The sequence below is a fragment of the Cuculus canorus genome, chromosome 7, assembly GCF_017976375.1.
Source record: "Cuculus canorus isolate bCucCan1 chromosome 7, bCucCan1.pri, whole genome shotgun sequence".
Lineage (NCBI taxonomy): Eukaryota > Metazoa > Chordata > Aves > Cuculiformes > Cuculidae > Cuculus > Cuculus canorus.
Window position 1 is genome coordinate 32,187,024 of NC_071407.1, and position 19,525 is coordinate 32,206,548.

General features: G+C 42.1%; 1 protein-coding gene across 6 annotated transcripts in view; it reads right to left on the reverse strand.

Moving 5' to 3' along the window:
• Positions 1-2,248: 2,248 nt before the first annotated feature.
• Positions 2,249-19,525, reverse strand: part of EBF3 (EBF transcription factor 3) — a 139,654-nt gene continuing 122,377 nt past the window's right edge. For 3 of the 6 annotated variants that reach the window (XR_008450740.1, XR_008450739.1, XR_008450735.1), the window contains 4 exons: positions 14,816-15,073; positions 10,707-10,778; positions 3,475-3,607; positions 2,249-2,796 (listed from right to left, as the gene is read on the reverse strand). The gene's annotated coding sequence lies outside the window, so the exon portion shown is untranslated. Of the gene's footprint in view, positions 2,797-3,474; positions 3,608-6,660; positions 7,662-10,706; positions 10,779-14,815; positions 15,074-19,525 lie in introns of those variants that run through there. The other 3 variants (XR_008450736.1, XR_008450737.1, XR_008450738.1) reach the window with 3 other exon arrangements.

Here is a 19,525-nt window from a genome sequence, read left to right on the forward strand (position 1 = left end):
TGTTTATTCTTTATCCATATCTGGAATCCCCAGATAATCTATGTATGTTTGTTTCAGAGCAGTTCCGTGATACCATGGATCCTGAGCTATATCTGGGACTTTGCAGGCACCTTAGTGCTGTTGAGCTGACCCAAAATATCCTTTTGATACTAAATATTTCTTCACACTTACACAAGGGTCATATCAATACAAGCAACCCTAAAACCAGGAAACCTCATGAGAAAATTATCTGCTTGCTCAATTCCCTACAGTGGCCCTGCTTTGAATATCATAACGAAGGGCACAAACACTACAGTTTCTTGATGCAAGAGGGCTCTGGGAATTGTTGAGCTATCGTATCTCTGTGAGAGGAGATGTGCCATCCTTGGGAAGAGGAAAGCCCTCACCTCGCTCAATGCCCCCAGTGGTGGTAAATATACAAATTACTGGGTGATCCATCCACCTTGCACAAACATTCGTGGGCACCACAGAACCCTGCAGAGAGCTCCTGGTTGTCTCGGGGCACTTTAGCATAGAGCAGGAATGCTAAAAACAGAAGGACCTCCCAGAAAAATACGAAGGAAGTTTGTCCTCGGCGCTGTCAAAGGAGGAGTGAAAACTGGTGCACAGGAAAAAAATTCTAAAAGTTTAGGGGGATGCAGTGTTTGCAATTGCTATTATTCAGGCCATATAGACTTTTGATGAGAAATAAATAAAACCCAAACGGTTTGGTGAATATTAAGCTACCTTCTGATGTTTTGAGAGTCACCACTTCCCCTGCTGTGAGAAGTAACCGTTTTAGATCTTCCATGGTCTGACCAGAGAAAGAAGCATGTGGACTGGTTTGGGGTTGAAGGAGATACGCTGTAAAAATAGTGGCTTTCTTTAAGATGAATCACGGCAGAAGTAACAAAAAAGTGCTTTGATACAATAATGAATAGAGGATTAACTGTGCAATGCTGCTGTTTCTTTAATTCTGCATCTCCTATTTGTTTTGTGTTTGTTCATGATGCCAGCAATAAAAATAATGTTTTGTTCCTAAGTGAAAAAGTGTGCTAAAAAACGGCTTTATAGTGCCCAGAGCCTGTTTGTCGATAGGTGACTGCTGTGGGCAGGGATAGAGGGGAAAGAGTGTCTTATTTTATTTTCAAGGGCTGAATTTTAATGCTGAGAACTGGATTCATTTTTTTTTCTTATCAAAACTCTTATTTCTGTAATTGTTACCGTGCACGTAGAACCAAAAGAAAAAATATACAGCTCATCCAGCCTCGCAGGGTGGGTTATTTATAGAAAATCTCTGCCTTTTGTCAGATTGGTGGGCTAACAACGTTCTTCCAGAATAAACCCTGTTCTGTGCAGCAGAAGAGGAAGAGTCCTGTGGAGAGTGTGGGCATAAGCTAATGTCCGCGAGACAGAAAGGGCTGTGGCAGAAAAGGCTGCTGAGCAAAATCCACAACAATCTAATCACGATCTCTGGTAGTCAGTGAGAGCTGTGGGAGAAGACGTTGTATAAAGCAGACACATCCAGGAAATAATGCCTGTCCAGTGCAGCCAGATGGAGTGGGTATATCCTGACAAAGCATTTATTTTAATAAATGTTCAATTAAAATTATTTCTGTAGTGCAAGCATGGTCCAGAAGTAGTATGGGAAGTAATCAGATTGCTGATAGAAATAAATATAAAGATAATTGTGCGCTAGTTAAGAATGACAGTTATAAAAAACAAATCTTAACGTTTCTTTAGGATTATTTTGTGTATATGTAAAAGAGAAAATGTCAATTCAAGCTATGCTTTAAAATATTGTTTTTAAAATCGCAGGTCTTTTTTCCTCAAAAAAAAAAAAATGACCCATAGCAGCACTGAATCCTTCTGTGTCCACGCATTACATCAGCAATCTGTAGATTTTTATGAACACAGTAACTGAGGAAAAACTCCACTAGAAACTTTTATCTGTGATAGACTATATCATTATCTAATCAAAAGTTTATGACTGCAGAAATCTCAGATCAACAGAGGAAGATTTTTCTGGTTTGTTCCTTGATATAACCCCATTTGTGTGTGAATTTGTGGGTACATGAATTCCATATTAAGTGAGTAGGGCTGTTCACGCAGGTAAAATTGTGTACGTGCTCAAGTATTGCCTGAGACTGCGCCCTCGCAGCCACTTAGCAGCAGGTTTTTGTTTTATTAGTTACAACTTGGTCTTCATCCTTCTGTGTATTAAAATGCAATGTGTGTCTTCGGTTAAAGTTTTGGGAATGTGCCTGTGGTGTGTGTTTGCAGACTTTGTGTTCAAGTTGAAGGTGGAAGGCACCTGAAAATAAACAGAACTTGGACATGTCGGTGACAGGGATGGATCTGACACTTATTAGCAGAGAGCCTGGAAATGCCAGAGCTGAAAAGGTTAAGTTCACAATTTATTTTTAAAACAAGAGACAGCAGTTTGTCTGGCAAAATAATACAATATGTAGTTGGGGGGGGGGGGAGGGTTAAAGGTGCTTTGTTTAGTTCAGTAATTAAGCCTGAGTGGCTATCTCAGATCTTTTCCCTTTATTTTGGATATTTAACGCACCAAACATCTCTGAAAAATAGGTGCCAGGTTTCACATATCGGTATGTCCAACAGCACATGTCCTTTTCCACATGCCACCGTTCACTCGGCTGTGTTTCCAGCTCTGCCTGGGACCCACGGTCGGTGAGAGTTGGCAAACCAAACCACTGTGGCCACGCCGTGACACCGTCCCAGCTCCAGCACCCAGGCAGATAAGCATCTGGCTGCCTCTTCCTGGCTGGGATGGTGCACGTCTGTGCAGTTGCACTGCGATAAGAGAAAAACAAATTTAAGCTGCACATAGTCAATAAATCTTAAAACAGCTGAGTATTTCTAGAAATAAGGCTTTGGGGAAGCGTCTGAGACCTAGAAAGAAAAAGCTTTAGCAATGTCTGATGTTCCTGGAAGGTTTTTTTTTTCCCTGCCACATCTCCTTAGCATCCTGTTAAGGAGCCTTAGTGGCTGTTTCAGACCATTCTTCAATGCAGTTACCCAGGGTGGACATCCAGCACAAAGGGATGTCCCAAAACCCTAGGCTGCCCCAGCTCATCAGGATGTTCCTCTGGAGAGGGGGGTGCAAAGCACCCCAGGAAGCTCCAGCTCATTGTCATTGTGTCTGGCTGCCTGACACCACTGCTTATTGCCCCACCAGAGCTGCAGAGCTGGTTCATACAAAGTCAGTTAATAGTCAGCCCACCGGAATGTCTCCCAGGGTGTTTGCCAAGTGCACCACCACCACAGCGCTGACTCCGTTGTGTTGCCGGGACCCAGCTCCCTCTTGGTCGTTCTGATGAAGGCTAACCCAGGCTGCAAATATTCAGTATCGAAATTCAAGCTGCCAGCGTACATAGGGGAATGAAAACAAGAAAAAGAAAATGGCAGAATATATTTAAATAAAAAATCTATTCAATTAAATTAAAAAAAAAAAAATGGATTTTGCAGTACCTGCAATCAAAGGAGCTAAAGACAAGTCGTGAAGGTGCTGCCGTGTGTGAGTATCTACACGCCAGGCCAGTCCTCAGGAGTGCACTGCATTCATGGGTGCAAAGCAACGTGTGAATCTTCACAGGCTTCAGCTCTAAACATTCAGTTTATTTGTGACAATATTATTTGTTCAATATTTCAAATAATACTGTTTCTTTACATTTTCTAAATATTGTTAAACATAAAATATGCATCAATATACATGTTACACATCGCACAAGTACAGGCGCTATACAGATGTGAATTAAAATACTAAAGCTGTAGTTTCATTGTCAGGCTTCTAATAAAGCTCACAGCTCCATTACCGTATTTGACATTGCCATATACCTTCCAATTCCATCTGATTTGACTCATGAGAAATGCCTTAACATTTAAATCATCACAGCAAGTATTAAAAGGTTTTGTTGTTTTCCCTTTTCACTCCGAGCACAAACTGGGTGCAAGCTACGCATCTTTAAAGTCAATGCATCTCTCCAGTCATTACAAAATGGGAAATAAATAAATAAATAAACAAACAAACAAAAAAAAAACCCAAGGGCTGGTAATTTAGTACTAGAAAGTTAATTCAGGAGACCTCTAACCTTTAAACCGCCACGTGACTATTGATTTTCAATATTGCGCGGGTCTGTGCCACCCTAAGCGTGTAGTTCAGCAGATTCAGAACAGTTTTTTCCTTATCAGTTCAGTCCCCGAGTACTTGTGCATTAAGACAACAAATACCGGCAGCTCCCAGTCTGTCACATGGCAGCCTGGCGGACGTGCCGGGTTTCTAATGAACCTGGACCATTGGCAAACACACCATGGTGAGGGTCTTCTCCGGCCCCTTCCCAGCTCCCGAGGGCTGTGGGACCAACACGGGGCAAGAGCAGCCAGTAGGAGCAGGGGGATGCACTGAGCAGCTGAAAGGAAGCCTGAGCACAGCTGTTGCTAATGTGGGGTCTCCAAAAAATACACTGCCTTCACACCGAAGCATTTATTTTTAACATTTAGTTACCTTCCCCACATTAATGCCACCTGGAGCAGTCAGAGCAGGTCCAGAGGAGGGCTACAAAGATGATTCAAGGGCTGGAGCACCTCCCAAACGAGGACGGGCTGAGAGAGTTGGGGTTGTTCAGACTGGAGAAGAGAAGGCTCTGAGGTCTTTTAGTGACCTTCCAGTACCTGAAGGGGCTACAAGAAAGCTGGAGAGGGGCTGTTTACAAAGGCTTGCGGGGATAGAACAAGGGGCAATGGCTATGAATTGGAGAGGGGCAGATTTAGGCTACACATAAGGAAGCATTTCTTCCCCATGAGAGTGGTGAGGCCCTGTCCCAGGTTGCCCAGGGAAGCTGTGGCTGCCCCATCCCTGGAGGTGTTCCAGGCCAGGATGGGCCTTGGGCAGCCTGAGCCACTGGGAGGTGTCCCTGCCCATGGCAGGGGGGGTGGAACTGGATGATCTTCAAGATCCCTTCCAATCTCAACTGTTCTATGATTCTATGATTAATTTGGGGATTGGAAGGTATCAAAACCCAATTTTCCTCTCCCAAGAATCAAACAAAGATGAAAATAGTAGCAATGCTCCAAGACATTCTAAACTCTGAAGCCTGGATTACACAGTAATACCAGGACATGCTAGCTTAAACATCTTCCTCCTTTCGTAATTGCCAATTAGTTAAATGAGCGGTGGTGCCCAGGATGGTGTTCTGCAGGCCACACGCCCAGCGTCCCCGTCTCAGATGAAGATGTGTTTTAACCCACACACCTAAAAAAGACTTCAGCCTTCCCTCCTCCTCCCAGCTTTATTGATTATTGAAAATGTTATATCCCAGGGAGGAAAATGTCATTGCTTTAAATACCAGCATTAACAGTTGGTAAAAGTTCTTTTTCACTGAGGCGTGTGTGATGAAGAAAAATTAAACAAAGAAAAAGACAGAAAAATATATGGAATCTACCAGAAAAGAAAAAAAAAAAAAACCAACACAACGTTTGTGTGTTAATTCAACCAAGGAGGAGCTTTACTCCCTTAAGTAAGTGGCTTAAAAGCAAGCGCATCTCATACTGGACTTTTTACTGGTACGGTGAAATATATAATGAAATTCAACAAGGAAACTGGAAAAACAGCCAAATTGGTGCAGCAAAGTGGTTAATAGGATCATTAGCCTACTCGCTGTATTTTTTTGGACATTGTGTGCCTGTACCGTAGTCCTCGAGAGCAGATTGCAGGAACAGGCTGACAGTTACCCGCTAACTCAGCAGTGCTGGGTGCAAACTGCCATCTTCCTGTGGATTTACAGCTGCCACTTCTGCTACTTCAATTAGTTCTATAGCACACAGATGTTGCTTAAATGTTGCTGCTAATGATACTGCAATAAGCGTAAGATTCATGCCATATTTTGAGGCACGTAAATTTCTCAAGTGGCACAATTAAAGTGGAAATATTAGGTGGGGAGAACTTGGCAGTCTCTCCAACTTGGAAAGCGCACCCGCTATGCAATAATGGGTCAAAAATTCATTCAAGTTTTACTGCTGTTCAGAGTTTTAAAAGACTTTTCACAGTTGAATGCAAAGTAGTAAAAAGCAGAGTATTAGGAAATGAGAATGCTGTTCTGTTATTCAGACATGACTTTTAATTTCAAATTGAAATCACATGCTTACGTTCGCCGCGAGGGCTGTACGTTGCCTCGCCACACCACCAAGATGCAAAAGGAATAAATAAAAAGTTTTCATTAATAATGATTTAACCGCTGCGGCTGCGCGAAGGTTCAGCGTGGCGGTTGTATTAGCGGGGAGAGGGGGGGAGAATGTGGAAAAAAATGGTTTCCCAAATCACACACAGAGACAGCATCAATCATTTCCGAAGCCAGATGTAGCCTCCAAACTGCAGCCTGACAACACATCTCCTGTTTGTGCAGCCACCAAGCAATTATTCTTTCCATTATATCTCCCAATGACAGATCTCCAAACCCAGGGCTGTAAAAATTAGAGTTTGGGCTTATACAGTTGTGTCAGGTCTTAAAAAAAAAATAAGAAAACTTATCATGGCTGCAGTGTTTATGAGCTTGTCAAAGTACATGTACATAATTTTCATCAAAATTTCTTTTACCTCATTTCCAATCCTTCAGGATTAGATTTATCAGCAGCTCATCCAGGGAGAGCTCTGTGCGTGCGTCCGAGCAGCTTTTCCACCTGCGAGCAGGACTCCGGAGGGGAGCCTGTTGGGTTGGCTCTGGCTGGGAAATGTGTAAGCTTTCCTTCATCCCATATATTTTTCTTGTTCAAATTGTTTTTAATGTACTGCCTCGAGTGCCCAACAAATTCGAGGTGTAGTTTTTAAAAATGGTTTTACGGCTCGGTTTTGTTTGGTACGTACATCACTTTAGTGGGAAAGAAGTACCGGTGGCAGCACTAAACCGGGAGGCAAACCCGAAGAAAGATAACTGGAAATCCAAAGATTATTTCCATTTAACATTTAATTTATTTATACTGGGGAAAGATGAGCAGACAAACAGCGATTTTGAAACTTCCAGTATACATCAGTATTTAAAGGATGAAGTTAAGTGTTAGGAAAAGCAATCAATAGCAAACTAAGGGCGCACCAGGCTGGCGGGTATCAGTGCTTTGTATCTAAATTACTGATTTTCTACCATGGCGCCTGAACGTTTCCATTCCTCTGTGTGGCTCCGTCCCACTCCTGGTTTGGATTATTTAACAGCAAATCTTACAGATGTCAGTTTTGTCTTGTTCCAAGGCAACAAGGACAATGAGTTCCAGCTGACCTCAGGACAATGAATCTTGAAAGAGCGCAGTGTGTGTTTTATACCAGCGGTGAACAGCTCCCATGTAATTGAGAGAGAGGGAAATGTCACCCTCGCCTCGCTGTTGACATGGCACTGTCTGTGTGCAGAAGCAGCCCCAGACCCCGCAAACAGGGAGGAGGCAGCGAACGTTGGAACTCCTCCTTACTTCTCTTTCCCTCTTTTTTTTTTTTTTGACTTTTTTTCTGAGCCCGGCATTGTCCGGATCGATGTGCCAGAGGAGGAGATGGCAGATGGGACACGCGTGGACCCCAGCAGAAGGGGTTTGAATCCATTAACCAATTAAGCAAAACACATCATCTTTTTGTGGTCCTGCATCACACCGAACTGCCTGGTTGTACGTACAGCCCCACTCTGCAATTAGGAGACAGTATATTTTATTAATTGATTGCTTGTTCCCCAGCTGGCCTGTACACTACAGAAAATCGTTTGATTTCAAACAATTATTTCCCATTGAACTCTATTAGCTAAATAATTACTGTTTGTGTGAAAGGCCTTTATATGCTGAGTATGAAACGGGTTTGGTTGCCGATTGTGGTTTACACTTGTAGCACGAGGTGTTGGGCTCAAGTTGAAATGAGATAATCAATGTATGCCAAAGTCCATGACTTTTCACAATAACGTTAAAAAATTACCCTAATCCCACAAAGTAATCTTTCTTTGCCTTTTATCTGGATGTGGGCTGCTCAGTGGGAAAAAGTCTTCTGCTGGAAAGGTAAACGGAAAGTTTACATGGAAAATCTTTTGAACACAGGAAAGGCCAATTCACCCCAACTGAACACAAGCCAACACGCCAGAGCATCCATCAGCTGTGGCTTCAGCCAGTCCCGCTGCCTCTGCCACCCCCGGCATATGCCCCTTTCTTGCATTTAAAGCCCTGACATTGCAAATAGTCAGGAAACACAAGCATTTTGGCCAAGGTGTGGTGGATTTGCAGAGCAGAGTGACGACAGCCACGACAGCATCTGGGACTTGCTGTCCACTCTGCCGGCCCTGAGGGTGTCTCTATGTCTTCCCCAGACTCTTATTTATTTATTTTAGCTCTGCTCCTACTGAACTCCGTGAAAAATTCCTGCTGTTTTGGTGGCGTAAGCTGGATCCCAGCTTCCCTACAATGTGCAGGTACAATTGTGCTGGTTCATGTAAGGGCATTGGTGCTTCTCCGTTTCTAGAAGAAAATGCTCAGCATGTCCTGTCTCGTTGTAAACCAGCTTGCATCAAGCTGCCTTTTTACAAAATGCCTTTAAAAATGGTATTAACCAGGAGTCCTGGCTATTAGTCATTTTCTTCTCTCAGTGAATGCAGCTATTAATTCCCAAATAGTTATCCATGATTTCCCATTCCAGAAAAATGACCAGCATCCATAAATATGGATGTTTTGAGTTTCACCCTTCAGTAATGTAATTGAAATTTAATTTCTGCAAACTGAATTTGTTTTAAAACTAAACCTAAAATGGGGAACAGAAACTGAACAAAGCTTCTGTCGAGTTTCAGGAGGAAATCTGCAGAGGTCTCTGATTTGTATTCGTGAAAGCAGGAGCTACATGTGATGGTGATTTTATAGGATGAGAGGAAATGGACTCCAGTTGCACCAGGGGAGGTTTAGATTGGATATTATGGAAAACTTCTTCACTGAAAGAGTGGCGAAGCATTGGAACAGGCTGCCCTGGGAAGTGGTAGAGTCACCATCCCTGGAGTTGTTCAAAAAACCTGTAGATGTGGCACTTTGGGACATGGTTTAGCAAGCACATAGGTGTTGGGCTGGTGGGTGGACTTGATGACCTTAGAGGTCTTTTCCAACCTGTATGAGTCTATGGATTTCCTTAAAAAAAAGAATGCCCTTTCCTTAAATAATTTATTGTTTCTGTGATTCATCAGAGCTTTTTGTCCTCCAGCATAAGAGCAGTCACCTGTGACTTATGTACCAAAGGAATAAGTAGGTCCAAAATGGAGTAGAAAAAAAGCATGTCCAAACTATTTGTCTAAGTTGCTGCAGCAACACTGGAGCTGTGACACATCACAAAGTTGCCATGGGATTATGCACTCATTTAGTCAGCAACTTTATTGGGACAGGGGAAGAAATGAAATTGGTGTAGTTACCTTTGGAGCCATCAGAGTTGTTTGTGCTCCCTGACAGACAGGTTGGGACAGAGCATCCCTGGTGTAAACCCTCGCACACTGCCATGGAGGGATGAGGTACCAGGCAGCAAAGTGGTACCCGAGCTTCCCAGGGTTCGCTATTGTCAGGGCAATGCAGGAAAGGCTTTTATTTGCAAAGATTTCATAACTCCATCCCACTCTGACTTTGACAGTTTGTTTCTCATTTCAAATACCCTCTGTAATCTATTACAATATATAGGCCAGTCTTATTTCCCTCCCTCACTCCAGCCTATGTCCTCTTTCTATTTAGGAATTAATTATGATGCTATCTCATATAACTCATTAGTATCAATTAATTCTTTCCCTTTCATGATTTTATATAGCTAAATTAGATTGCCTCTTAGGAACTTAATAATCAGTATTGGACTCATTTAGACCTATCTTTTTTCCCCTTCTCCAACCAGTTTTACTTGGGCGCAAAGATGTATAAGGTGGAAATGCCCCATTCCCTCCAGTGAGGACAGGGCTAGTGTGATGGCACCACTGTGCCCCATCTCCACTGTCCTCACCAGCTCCAGCCTCTGGCAGCACTGCCAAGCTTGGCCTCACCTCGTGCTTAATTCTGAATTTTAGCAGTCTTTTAGATTATTATTTATTAATTTGGGGGCTGTATAAGATGTTATTCTTTATTTTTCATAATGAATAGGAAATACCCTACTTCTAGAAATTGGCCAAACCATGGTGAATTATCTTCCCCTTAAATTCACCACAGGGACAGAGAGGAATGTTGAGGGAGATGTACATTTTCCTCATTCATCCTAGTGGGGTGTTAACTTTGAAATCACAGTGTTGCTGGCATTCGCATGTCCATATTTAACTGCTTCACTGCTTACTGGCACATTGAATCCATTCAGGGAAAAAAGCAGTAATATGATTGAATATATCTGGCAGGACCTGATATTCCCACTCATTTTAAATCTGATCCAGCAGCAGCAAAGGCAATTAAATAACAGTTTTCTCTGGCAAAATGAGTTGCAAAATGCCCCCAGCTGCATGATGTAGGAAATACACCTTGATTTTACTAATTGCTGTGCCTGTACCTCGCTGTGGCCGTATCTGAGGCAGCTTTGCATGACCCACTTCATGTATTTCAAAGAACCGAGCCGGAGCTGGGCTGGGTTATCCCCTTACGCAACGTTAGCCCGGGCTGAGCTGCATGCTGCCAAGGGGCGGGCTGTGGGCAGCGGGTGGTGAAAAGTGAGGGGATTGGCCATGTAGAAAATATCAAACATCACCTACCACCCTTCGGCAACGTGCTGCTCCGGATGCTCCTGCGCTCAGCCACGGAGAGTGCTCCATCTCAGCCTTTTGCTGCAAATAAAGGCCAGGCTGTTATAGGTGCAGATTAGCTTTAGGGAAACAGCAAAAAGCAGCCTAAAAAGCAGAATTCCAGGAGATCGGTCATTGTAATTTTAAAGGCTCACCATCCCAGGCTGAAATGAACAGCCGTGTTCCACTTTATTGCAGCAAGACCACCAAAAAATTGGAAAGTTCTTAAAAGATGGAGCTAAGAGCGGAAAAAAAAGCAACATTAGATAAGTTATAAGCTGTAGCACACACACGTTTGCACAATGTATGTATAGTAAAGAAGGATGCTATTGCTTCTCCTTTATATCACCTGGTACTAGAAATTTATCACTAAAAAAGCTACCCCTGTTGCAGGACAAAGTTGGCCAACACAGGTTTTTCCACAGCAACTTTGGGAAAGCCCCAGCTCCTCCTCAAAGGGACTGCTGGAAACGGATATATTGATCCCAAATTTTGTTTTTCCCGTATTCAGTGCCAGATCAAACTACAGAGCCAGCGACAGGGAGAGGCAACACGAGGAGTCTGCTGGAAAGCAGACATACATGAAGCGTTTTTAATAACTAATGTAAGGAGTGTAATTGCTAAATCCCATTAATGCAGATATGAGTCAAGCAAAGGGAAAATGAAGGGTGAATTCCTGTGAAAGGCGAGAAAAAGTGAAAAGGCTGAGGCTCATAGGATAACTTTGTTTCTGAATACATTCAAATTTGAAGCCTCCTCCTCCTCCCGCCACTCCCCATTGTCCAGTCAGCCACCACCCTTGTCCTGGGTCCCAGCCCAAACACTCGCTTCAGGGGGATAGCAAGGGAGAAAAAGGAAAGAAAAAAGAAATATGGGAAAAAAATAAACCCAAGACTTTAGCAGGAGGACAGAAAAATACTTCGGTTTAAAGTGCAAATCTACTTCCTTCAAACTTAAAGAAAATTCAATATAAAACTCATTCAGGGTGGCTTTCAAATTTGATTTCTTCTAAAAATGAGGGGAAATGTGCTGTTCAATCTATCCTCCATTTTCCCCCCAGAACATCTGCTTATTCTCCTAAACAGAGTTTATTCTCATTATCAACAAATTTTAACTATTATTGTTCAGATCTAGGGGTTTTACTGAATATACACTTTCTATGGCAAGTCAAGGAGTTACGCAGTATTATTTCATCTGTTTACATTCACGTATGCAATTATACTTCATCATCTTATTATGAATTTTGTATCTTTATACAGACAAAAATGCTGAAATTTTCATTTCTTTTTTGTTATGTGTTGTCAAGTTCTTTTTGGATGGAAATAAGAGTTCGGTAACACTGCGATGCGGACAGTATCAATTTCATCAGCTGAACAGACCTATCAAAACAGCGCTGGATGCAAAAGAGAGGAGTATATTTCTCTATTCATGTTCTGAACCAGAAGTTAATAAACTACATTAATAAAGTTAATATGCAAAGGAGATATTATTATCTATAGCCCAAAAAATATGGAAAAGATTGGTTTTGATCACCAAGTCCTTCAAGACACTAAAACCAGTAGATCTTATCCTTTCTAATCTATTTTTTATTCATAGATAGGGAAAGGAAAACACATTCTCTGCTCTTCCAACTCCCAATCATGTTTTCAGTTCTGAGTGAATTAGTCATTGTACTGAAACAGCTGAAGATGTTGAAATGGAAAAAAAAAAAACTCTTTACCATTGCTGAAATCACCGTTACCAAGTTTATCACTGCAGCGGATTCTGCCTCCAGGTGCTGAGCTGGTGGCTTCTGCCAACTCAGATATCTCAACTGCTTTGAAACACTCTCAGGAAGTATCTTCAAACTAAGATTTGTTTACATTTAACGTGATCTCTTTATCTAAGTTACAAGAGGCGTTGGTCTCCCTGCTGTGGTAACCCTTCATGCTGACTCAAACTGATGGATGAAATACCAACCTCAAACCAAGGTAGGTCCAGGCACCTTGGCCAAGCCATGCCTGCCAGGAGTTGTCCTTTGGTGGCAGCCAGCACGGCAGTGAGATCATTTATCAGTGGAACAGAATCCCCAAACTACCTTATTTTTACAGTTGGTGCATTTTATCAATTTTATTCACCTGGTATAAACTCAGAGGGGTACAAGATACCCATGAGCAGAGTGTTCTGCTGTGGTCCCCACCAGCATCCCGCACCCCAGCCCACCACCATGGCTTTATCCTACCTCACCAGCAGCAAAGCTTTCCTGGTTAGGGGGTATTCTAGACTTGCAATCATAAATATTTAATCTTTACATTAAAAATGTGGGTTAGAACAGACATCAGGGCCTGATAACGAAAAGGCTTTCTCTTTTGATCCTGACGTCAGAAGAATGTAGGACAAGGTAGTTTTTTATTAAAGAGAAAAATGAAAGCAATGGTAGAAAACCATGTAAAATTGACCTGGAGGGTGTCCAGTTGTGACTGCTGAAATGTTTAATTTAGCATCCAAACCTACTCTTTCTACTGTTGCTTGTATTTGGACTTACTATATGAGTGCAAAGTACAGGCAGTTCTCACAAACCAGAATTATATACGTCAGCTTCCATTAAGAACAAAATTTCGGCACAGAATCAAAACAACTTGCTTTCATATGTTTGACTCAAAACATGCCATCCTTATAATATGGAATTGCCGAGTTTTTGCTCTTGCTTTGCCAGCTCCAGCAAACTAGCCTGAAAGCCCATCATCTTCTATATTGACTCATGGCAGATGGGGCTGTTCAAAGGGCAGCACCCTCCCCATTGCACGGCTTGGGAGAAAAGACTGTCCTCCTGATAATGCTCCCATGGGTTATTTCCGTAACATTAGGGGACAGCAACTGGAGAGGATAATTTAAAAAAAAAAAAAATGTTTCAAAGGGTTTATTACAGACTTCTGCATTTACATCAGTAATGTATAAATAAGTGTAGCTAATTACTCTACTACTTATATTTATTATTTTTTGAGCCATTGCAGTTTCTTGGCTAAAATCAGAACATTTTGCACATCATGGTCAGAAGGTCAAGGAAGGTGATTCTCCTCCTCTGTTCCTCTTTCATGAGACCCTGCCTGGAGCATCGTGTCCGGTTCTGGAATCCCCAACAGAAGAAGGATATGAAACTGTTGGAATGGGTGCAGAGGAGGGCTACAAGGATGATCAGAGGGCTGCAGCACCTTCCATGTGAGGACAGGCTGAGAGAGTTGGGGTTGTTCAGCCTGGAGAAGAGAAGGTTCTGGGGAGACCTTATAGTGACCTTCCAGTACCTGAAGGGGCTACAAGAAAGATGAGAAGGGACCTTTTATGAGGGCCTGTTGTGATAGGACGAGGGGAATGGCTTTAGATTGGAAGGGGGAAGATTTAGATTAAACATCAGGAAGAATTTCTTCACAATGAGAGTGGTGAGGCCCTGTCCCAGGTTGCCCAGGGAAGCTGTGGCTGCCCCATCCCTGGAGGTGTTCCAGGCCAGGTTTGGATGGCCCTTGGGCAGCCTGAGCCAGTGGGAGGTGTCCCTGTCCATGGCAGGGGGTGGAACTGGGTGATCTTTAAAGTCCAGTCCAACCCAAACTATTCTATGATTCTATCTTATTATAAAGAGGGTTTTTTCAGGGCACCATTAGTTTCTTAAAAATGCTGCTCTCAGTCTGTATTTTCCCTATACTCAGGACGGGTCACACCTCAGGGCTGTGCTGCTGAAGGGTCTTAGCAAGTCCCCAGCCTAGGACATGCAGCTCTGGAGCAGGGAATAAGGTGGGCAAGGAGGGCTTGGCTTACACCCCGGGAAAACAGCAAGCCTCCAGCATTCTTTCAACAGGCTTGAGCCAGTAGATACTTGTTTAGAGCCTATGAGTACTTTTCTCATAAAAAACGTTTGTTAGTTTTTATGTTTTGACAGATAATAGGACTTTCTGAAAGGGTCCTTCACACAGCCTTTTAAGGGTCTCCCATCTATACCGAATACACATGACATCCACCACAAACCACCACGTATGGGCTGGGAGAAACAAATACAGCAGAGAAAGAGGGTAAAGCACTTGCCTGCCGTACTTTCCCATCCAACGTACCTGGGATCCGGCTCCTTTCTCTTGCAGAAGAGAATAACAGTGGTTGCTTGTAGATCTCATTGCTCAGTTTGCTGGCCCACTGTAACGGCCTTGACTTCTCACTCAACGGAAACATAAAGCCAACAGGAACCATCCTGCGAAATGGCATCCAGGAAACAAGGCAGCCTTGGGGCAGTTCAGCCTGATTTGTGATGCAATGTGCCAAAAGCACCAAAACAAGTATCTTGTCCCCAAGTCATGCAGACATGGCACTGTGGACTGAAAAGAAAGCAGAACTGAATGAGAAACACAGATGCTGATCAATGGATGAAGACCTCCATCCTTGCAGGAAAACCTGAACTATTTATATCTGACATTCTTCTGTTATTAGTGTTTTATGAATATTTTTTTAGTCGATTTAACTTCTGAAAATTTCAATGGTAAGTCTCTCCTGTTTTCCTCCCTCCTCATTCAATAAAAAGGACTTACTCTATTGCTTCTGCAAGCTCTTACCACTGATACTACCACAACATGGATGAATAGTGATGAGTTGTTTTACGGGATAGTGTCAAGACTGTGATGCTGTAGGGAGAAGGAGCTTCTGTGGGGCTGTAGCCTCCTTGCAGAGGACACTTGACATTCAATCCCACCACATGTCCTCCACTCCATCCTTGTTTCTGTTTTAGAACAATCTTTATGTCTGTGCTCTAGCACCCTGTTCTCCTGATAGGTCCGGTTTACTCTTTTCTGGAGACTTTCTTCCTTTCCTACTCCCTTCTGGTCCTTTAACCAATGGATATTATATCCCATCAGTTATCTTCAAGGCCTTCAACATGGGAGTATGAAGATTTTTATTACAGGTCTTTTGCTACCGAGTTCCTTGTTATCCTCAACAAGGGGAGAACATTGGCTGCATGGACCTTCTGGGTTTTATTTTGATGTTGATGCCTCTTCAGTTTCCTTAAAACTCAGATTGAAAGGTGGTAATCAGGAATTCTTTATTTTACAAAGCACCTATAGTTTCTGTTTCACTGATTCCCAGGAAGAAGAGAAGCCATAGACACATCTAAATCTGCTCTCCAGCATGCTGTGGCACCATGATCCCACAGTCTTGCTCTAGCATTTATCCAAAGAGGTACTCAATTGCCATTCCCATTTTAGGCCATGCTACATACTGAGTACATTTTGGAAACTTTTCTTCCAAATTGAGTTATGCTCAACTATTTCCTCACACAGAGAATTTATTTGTTTAATTGTCTAAATCTATGAAATCACTTTGCTTTGGGCCCTACTGCTCTCATGCCCACCCCTTTCCGCCTTTAACCTGCTGAGCATCATGGCTCAGGTGATTTGCGCTGAGGCCGTGGCTGATGGTCCTCGCCCATGTCCCTGACATCACCCCTTGGTCTATCAGAGCCTCTGGCTGGTCCCACTTTGGCCTTTGCTAGTTTGTCCAGACACTGCCCTAAGGGATGAAGTAAATGAGGGAGTAGTCGGGGAAACATCTTGGAAGTCCTTTTAGACATACTTCGGGTATTACTGTGTTTGTTAGATGAGGCACACTGATAAACCAGAAAAATGAAGAGCCATTGTGGAATGGCTTTCCCCTCTGTAGCTTCGACCTTCTTTAGCTTTTATTTTCTTTTTTTCATCTAGCTACACTTGCTCTGCCCAAATAGCCTTGTGAGACTGTTGTTAGAGGTTGTATTATTATGATTATAATTATTATTATTATTGTTATACTCGTTACAGGTTGAAAGTACTTTCCTGTCTGTGGAGCAAAGTACGTAGCAATTATTTCTTTTTCTGGCTTGGGGAAGTGACTGTACATCCCAGTGCTGTCCTTCACCTGGAGAGAACAGACCTGTGGACTTGAGCTGTGGTGGCCAGAGCCCAAACCAGCTGGGAAAGCAGCGCTGAGCTGCAGCATTTTGCCCTCAGCTCCAATACCCCACACCTCAGTTACAGCATCACATTGCCCGCTGGCACCAAACCACCACAGAGGCAAAGCTGTCTCTGAGCACTTGCTCCCACAACAGAACATCACAGTGCAAGGAAAAAGATCATTAAATACAACTTTATTGGTTTTCATTGTACAATGTCTTTTCACATCTCCTTCCTTTCTTCTCTCCATCTTCCCCTTGGTGTCTCCATCCTACGTTTCATTGTAAACACGGGGCAACTTTGAGGTTTGTTGGCTGCGTTACACAGACCAATTCCAGCCTCAATTCCCTTTATTCAGTTTTGTTGTTGGGGTTTTGTTTAGAATTTACACAATAAGCAATCTGTGATTTAAGAATAACTTTTATATCATTTCCTTGCACACTTGCCACCCCCACTTGATCTGTTTGGGGGTAGTTGCTGCCTTATGTTACAAAGTCATTTCTCAGTTTAATTTACCTCAAGGGAAATGCAAAAAAAAAAAAAAAAGTCACATAGCTGCTGAAATCCTTTAAAAACTTTATGACCACCAAAAATGTACCATTTTGTGACAAATTAACTGCACCCTTTTTTCGCAATGCCCTTTCAGTACTAGTGCAAAGTCAATAAAGAGGAAACAAAACCATTGCAGTACAACTCTTACTTTATTTGAGTGTGTAAGAAATAAAAACCTCACAACTTTAAGGCCTTTATTACCATCATCGTGCTTCAACCGGCCAGACTGCACCAACAATGCCACCAGATCAAACAGAGCATCGGACCAGGATGTGTCAAATCCTCCATTGCTTAATTTTGACCTGACTACTGAGAAATCATATTTGATTCAATTAGATTAATATTTGATGTAACAATGAAATTGAGCATTATATATGAGAAAAAGAGGTAGCTTGGGTTTAGTAATTTAATTTATACAACTGAAATTTCTAGTATAGTTTATTTTATTTAAAACTTTGTTATTTTATGAAGTCTCTGAGTAAAGATAATCACTTTTTAAATGATGCACACCAACATTTAAAAACTTTTTATTATTTGTGAGAACAAGTAACAGGAACATTCAGGAGCATTCCTCCTTCGTATGCTTTTGTATAGATTGTTTGCATATTCTGACTCCCAACTGGGCGCTTTTTCTTCCTTTTCCTCTAAAACTTAAGGTAGTACATTGTATAACGACAAGTGGCCAAAAAAAAAATCAATTTGTAATCTGATTTGAGGGTTTTGATTTCCTCTGATGAGTTTAAATTTCATTAAAAGCAACCTTATTTGAACATAAAAGAACTCCTTGAAGGGTAAAACAGGGAATTGTCTCAAAGAGTATAAAGAATCTAAACTCCTTTGTGCTATTTATTCACAGCATTAATTGTGAGGTCCAACAGGCAGTGTCGGTTGGCAGATGCACCGTTATCAGCCCCACGATCTGCACGAGGAGGGGGAAAAAAGCACAAGGGCTCACATTCAAAAATCGTTCTTTGGCATATTGACACTTTAGTTATCAACAGCCCTTATTATCTGCTTAGTGGCGGATCGCAGCTTGCTGGTGACATAATAAGCTACAAATCACTGATGGGGCCTTTCTGCATTCTCCTAATTGTGTATATTCGCTAGAAAAAAAATTATCGTTGGGCCTCTTGTCTTGATGAGAAATTGACATTTTCTGGCGGAGCCTGGTGAGCACTATATGGGGAGATAAGACTTATAGTTGTTTTAAAGGAGTGCAGCCATTCTTTCAGAGGCCTCTTTATTGCTCTAGTTGACCCACTTGATGAGTATGGATTTCATGAGGTCTTTTTCAGCATTTGAACTATAAAAGGTTCAGAATGACACCACCCCTTATAGACAAAAGATAACCTTGCCCTTTGAATATATTGATTCTTTATTAACTAGGCTGTTTAATGCAATGAAATGAGGCATTAGATTGAAGCCTATTTCAAGTGCTTTGAATAATCTTTAAAAGCTTGAAAGACTTTAAAAAGCTGCTCTGCAATAATTGGCATATACTTTTCGAGACTCTATCCCTTCATTTTGATTAAGGAATTTTTATCATTTTCCTATGTCCAAACCTGGTACAGGCTGACACAACATATTTTCTCACCGGGGCTATTACCAAGATACAGAGAGGGATGTGTTGTAGGTGATGAATTGCTTTAGGACTTGTCATTCCTAGGACAAAATGTACGGGCTTTCTTCTTTTGTATTTTCTTTGCGCTGAAAGTTAGATGAACCATTTAGATGCTCATTATTCAAACCTTTGAAATAAACCTAAAAGGAAAAGTGCCGGTAGGCATCATGCAGACTTTCATCCCAATAAATCATCTTATTTTTTAGTGGGACGCATCTGATTGTGCTACCATTTAAACAAGATACACAGATACATACTCAAAGTGGAACAACTGTCAATGCATAATAATAATAATAATAATAGTCCATGGCGCTCTATGTTTTTAACATCTGTCTTCACCAAATATAAAAACTGTGGAAATATTGAAGAAGAAAGGAAACAGTTAAATATCCTGGTTTTCCTTCTTTGTTAACTGGGACTACAGTAAGCTGCAACTTCTCATGGCACTCCATCGCTTAACTGCTGAAACGCAGGGTGACGAAGGACAGACAGGCATACGGTGTGTTGTTTGGCAGTATATACACATAGTCCCATTTACTTTGGAGCTCAGAGTTTCTCAGTGCCCTCTGAAAGTTGCCAGCAACCCTCTGAATAATAACATAATAAAACTCAGGTAACGAACTCCCTGCTTTACCAGGATCACTTTAATCACGTTGCTCTGCCTGCTGACCATG